We start from the raw sequence: 5,892 nt of genomic DNA, 5'->3' as shown, positions 1-5,892 counted from the left end.
GGAGCAAAGGAAAACTGTAGGATTTGTTCCTTTAGTGTCTCCTTGAAAGAAGTACGGATTTTAATTTCCACTTGTCCTCCTTTTCAAATTCCTATTCATGAAGGACAAGACTAAGAGATAGTAGCATAATAGCATTATAACCGTACATTTTCTTGTGGTTTGACTTAATCTCACCATGCTTCTTTGCATCCTGTAATCTTCCAATTCTTGTGAACCAAACACCCAGATTGGCAGAAATCATGTGTTTTTAAATTCTCTATTTTGCACGTGCATTCCTATCCTATTACTGTGTATTTCCTATCCCTGCATTGTTAGAATCCTCCAATTCAAACGAGGCCTTACAGAATTACTTCTCTTACAGATAGTTGTCAAAGAAAACCTTGTGTGGTTTGTTCCGCTCCTGCCGCGCCGTCGTCCACCCAAGCTCAGCTGCTCCAACGACAGAAGGGTCTAGCACAGCAGGGATCCGGCCTCCAGACTGTCTTTCGCTGCCTCAGATCTTTTTTCCCCGCTGCCGGCAGCCATGACAACTGCATTACCATCATCAACCGAGCAGATGACCTCGAGGACTACACGGGTCCGCAAGATAGGTCACACTCTTTCGTGTCTGCTTACGTTATGCATCGCTTAATATTACATGCTACTTTATCGTCCTGTTCACAGATTAGACTCAGCTTCAAACTAATGGTCAAACTTGAGTTTTTAAATGGTTGTGGGGTACATATCGGGGCCGCAAGCAATAGTATCTATCTACTATCTGGTTAATCTCTGGTGTGTACTATGAGTTTCATGTTGGGTGGGAAACAAACAGTAAAGAAGCCATTATCTGTATTTTTTAACTGAAGCCATTATCTGCCTGCTATCATTGGTTTTGGGTCTATCCACAGGTTGCTACCATCACTCTGGATTTCTGCATGCACTCCTTACATAATCTCACTATGTTTTATTCCTATGCATGTCAGTTATTGTACACAATGGGACTGGACATGTAGAACAAAAGAGACGAGCCTTGCATAGCAGTAAAATTTCATGCAGACGTTGCTCCATGGTAGGCGCAAAGGCAGCCCCCCTCCACCCATTTCTGATTGTAATCGAGAGGAAGATATCTGTTCTGAGGGGGATTCAGAAGGAGAAGACCACTCCTATTTACCCCCTGAGGTCTTCGCTCTAACCTGGCATGCTGATGTTGGTTATATCATGCATATGGTGCCTTGCATTGCTTACTTTATACATCAAATATGTCAACTGCTTAGTTTAGACATGCTTTGTGTGAATGCCATCTGTTTAGTTTATTCATCGTTTATGTGAATTATGCAACGCCATCTTCTTTAGCCAGGCATCATATATGTGAATTTTGCAATGCCATCCGCTTAGCCAGTCATCTTATATGTGAATTATATTAGGCCATCCTTTTTCCGTTACGTATTACATTTGTCAACAATGTTAGTACATTCAACTACTCTTCGTGTGCATCAGCCATTTGACACGGTGATGGAAAATTCTGGAGTGAAAACAAGGTCTTCAGAGCAGACTATGCTATCTGACGAAGCGCATATCTCGCTGGTTATGGATAGCTCCTCAGAGGAGGATTCTGAGACAGATAACCAGTCCTATTTCCTCCCCGAGGTGTATGCTCTAACTTGGCAGGGTTATGTTGCTCATATCGTGTGTATGGTGTCTTGCATTGCTATGTCATTTGATTAGTTTCGACATGCTTTGTGTGAATACCACATGTTTAGTGTCTAATTACCATATATGTGAATTTTGCATTGCCATCTTGTTGCAAGACATTATATATGTGAATTATGCAATGCTATCTTGTTGCAAATGCATTATATATGTGAAGTATGCAATGCCATGCTGTTGAGCCAATCATCATGTATGTGAATTATATCATGCTATCATTTTTTTGGTATTATGTGTTCCATTTGTCGACAACGTTTGTATATTAAACTACTCTTCCTGTGCATCAGCCATTTGAAGCGGTGATGGAAGTATCTGGAGTGAAAACAAGGTATTCAGAGCAGACAATGCTACCTGCTGAAGCAGACATCTTGCTGGATACAGAGAGCTCCTCAGAGGAGGATTCAGAGACTGATGACCAGTCCTATTTCCCCCCTGAGGTCTATGCTCAAACTTGGCAGGGTTATATTACCCATGTCATGCATGTTGTCTTGCATTGCTTAGTTTTTACATCATATATGAATTTCCATATGCTTACTTGCTTACTATATAAATCATATATTTGAATTATATCATGCCATCATGTTTACATACACATCATCTATCTGAATTATGGCATGGCAACCCATTTAATAAAGACATCATACAGTTATATCATCTCATCCTGTTTAGTGTTTACAGTCATCATATTTTGAATTATGTCATTCTATCTGGGAATTATATCATGCTATCATGTTTCCATAGGCGGCATGTATGTGAATTATGGCATGCCAACCTATTTAATAAACACATTATATAGTTATATCATGTCATCCTGTTTACATAGTCATCATATTTTGAACTATGTCTTTCCATCTTTTTTAGTTAGCCATCATAATGTGAAATTGTGTCATGCTATCCTGTTTAGTTAGACATCATATATGTGAAATTGTGTCATGCTATCCTGTTTGGTTAGACAACATAAATGTGAATTATTTCATGCCCTCTTTTATTCCCCACTATCCATTGCACATGTCTATCATACAATGTCTGTACATTCAATTACTTTTCTTGTTTATCATCCATTTGAATTGGAGAGGGTGATGGCAGTATCTAAGGGAGTAACAACACGGTCTTTAGAAAAGATAGTGCTACCAGTTGATGCAGATAGAACCACGGTTGTACTTGCCCAAGAACTAGCCCCACCACACATAACCCAGACTCTTGCAGACTGTACCCCTACCCAGTTGGACAGAGAACCAACTACACCCCTTCTAACCCCAACCCCAACAGATAGTAACCCAGTTCCAGTTGACACAGCACCGTCTCCACCACAGAGTACCCAAACACGAGCAGTTAGTAAGGGAATTGTAGTGCCCAAAGCACGAGGACCACCACTCCGAATCCCAACTCAACGCTTAAAGGAGAAGAAGAATTGTTCTCAGGTCAGGTTCTGTAGCTATGGTTCATACTCCTTTGCTCTTGCATCACTGTATTTACTCAGACCAACTATTTTCAAATTTGAAGGATGGATGAAACTCCAATGGCGCAACAGGTATGTTTTAAACCTGTTTCTTTAACTGGTTTGCTGTTGTAACTTGCTCTATGTTGATTTCAGTTTCAATTGAATAAACAGTTATGTTCTCATGTCATGCACATTACAAGTGTTGTTATTGCTCTATAGTTTCCCACACTTATATTCTGTCTATTCTGCTTTGTCTTGAACAAATATTATTTGAACTGTGTCTCTATCTTGATTTGGCAACAAAAACTAGAATGATATAGACCATAAAGTGACCATGGTACATAGATATATGTTTGTTTCATGTTGTTATCCTGTGCACTTTACTATTAAACTGATTTACCAAAATGAGTTTCATATACAACATGGTAAACCTGTGATGTGTCTGCTTGTTTCTCTTTTAGAATGCGGACAAAATATTGGAGAACAGTACCGCGTTATGCAATGGTAAAGGAACTAATGCAGATAAGGTTCAAGATAGTGAGATATCCCTGTTGGTCTCCAAGAAAGCTGATAAAAACTACCTTGACGACAGTGAGAGAACCAAAAAGTCTTGTCTTGATGTAGTGTTCGAGTTACTGGCCACTACTGCTGGCACAAGCTCTTTGAACTCGCTGCCTGAATCAGTTCGTCTTCTTGAGTCTCAACTTCAAGTTGAAATACATCAATCAGATGTGCTGCGATAGGAAGCTGAAGGACCGAGGAAGTCCCTGCAGAATTCAGATGCATACTTTCTGGTGCAACAGCAAGCGCTGGAGGATTTAAGCGCCAAACAAGAGAAAGTTAATAAGCTTGCTAAGCATCTTGCCAGCATTATGGGTACCCAGGATATTGTTTCTTGAGATCTTCTGAAGTGGTTTCAGTTCTGGACTTGTTTTGCTGCGGCATTTATTTGCACTGGTCGCCAACTTTGACAACCAATGTATATGATATGCCGCTTTGTTCCCTATATTTGCACTGGTGGCGAACTTTGATGCCCAGTGGATGTAATATGTGTAATAGCCGTGATAGCCTAGCGTAAGTTGCTTGCTTATTTATTTCCTTGTTGTCTTGTTTATTTGTTTGCTTGTAGTCAGTGCTGTTCTTTTTCCGCGGTTTGCTAGTGGCCGCAATAACCTATTTTTTAAAACTAGGCCACAATAACCATGGGCTACAAATTTACTAGTTACCATGGGCCTCCTACGGGCCGTAGAAACAATGGGCTATCTTAGGGCCGTAGAAAGAATGGGCCTTCTATGGGCCGTAGCATTATTGGGCCTTCTACGGGCCGTAGCATCAATGGGCCTTCTATGTGCCGTATGATCAATAGGCCAAACATGGGCCAATAACAGACCGCATTATGGGCTGTAAGCGGGCTAGATTTGGAATCGTCCGTTCATGGGCCGACAATAACAGGTCGTCGTTAATCGGCCGTATTTGATGACGTTATGAAAACGACCCAACGGAGTAACGGGACGCAAATGGGCCGATTGTAACCACGGGCTGAATTTGGCCCACAGGCAGAAAAGGCCCATGATAGGCTGTAAGTAACTGAATGTTGGAAATGATCCCAAGAATAAATGGGCCCTGAGAAGGCCGAAAGATAACACGGGTTGGAAATGGCCCAATGGAATAATGGGCCGTTAATGGGTATAAACGGTACACAATTAATTCCGGGCCAGATTCACCACGGGCCGTTAATGGGCCAAGAGTTACAAATGGTCTCGTATGGGCCGAAATACATACATGGGCCGGAAGTTACAACGGGTTGGAATCATATTGGAAGGCCCAGATGAAGCTACTGGGCTTAATTCGGATAAGCCGTAACGGGCCGTGAGTTAGCGGGCCGTAAATGGGCTATATACGAACATGCCGTTAACAGGCTTTCCGCGAGCCAACCCGTTACCTTTTGACCAAGTCAAACGAGCCGGCCTTTTCACCGGAATGGGCCTCTGTTGGGCCGTGCCATGTGTCGACGTATCATAGGCGCCTCCTGTCCAATGAATGGATGACATCTGTCCCAACGGTGAGCCAACACGTGTTTCCTCTGGCCAATGAGAATTTTACACGTGGAAAATCCTCATTGGTTCGGGCTGTTAGCGGGTTATCGGATCCAAAACCGGACCCGATAGCTTAACGGCGTTCCGTTACGGTGGATGCCACGTGTCGGTCACCCTTGACGAAATCACTTCCATGATGCGCGATTTATCGTCATGGAAGTGGACACTTCCGTGATGATAATTTTGGTAATGTCATGGAACACTTCTACGACAGCACATGTATGACTATCTTGATTCTGTCATAAATTTTTCATGGATGTACATGCATGACAGAAAACGTGACCTACTGTGACAAACACGTATCATCACGGAAGTGTAATTTTTTGTAGTATATGCTCATGATCTTCACTTATATTTGTTTAAGCTTATGAAAAGCAACACACGAAAATTAGTCCCAAAGTGATAGATATCCAAGAAGGATATAATAAAAACTTTCATGAAGATCATTGGACAAAATAAACTTGATTCTTAGTAATAGTTTTGAGATATGATGATGTGATATGTGAGTTATGTTGATGAGTAATTATGCTTTAGTAAGAATATTGGTGGTAAGGTTTGTGATTCCCTATGCAAGTACGAAAGTCAATAGTCATGCAATGAAACTGTATCCTACTTGTGGTGCATTATTCGGTGTTATTTATGCTTAATGCTTGCTTATGAGATTATTCG

This window comes from Triticum aestivum, chromosome 6D (genome assembly GCF_018294505.1).
Source record: "Triticum aestivum cultivar Chinese Spring chromosome 6D, IWGSC CS RefSeq v2.1, whole genome shotgun sequence".
Classification (NCBI taxonomy): Eukaryota; Viridiplantae; Streptophyta; class Magnoliopsida; order Poales; family Poaceae; genus Triticum; species Triticum aestivum.
This window is presented reverse-complemented; position numbering follows the sequence as displayed.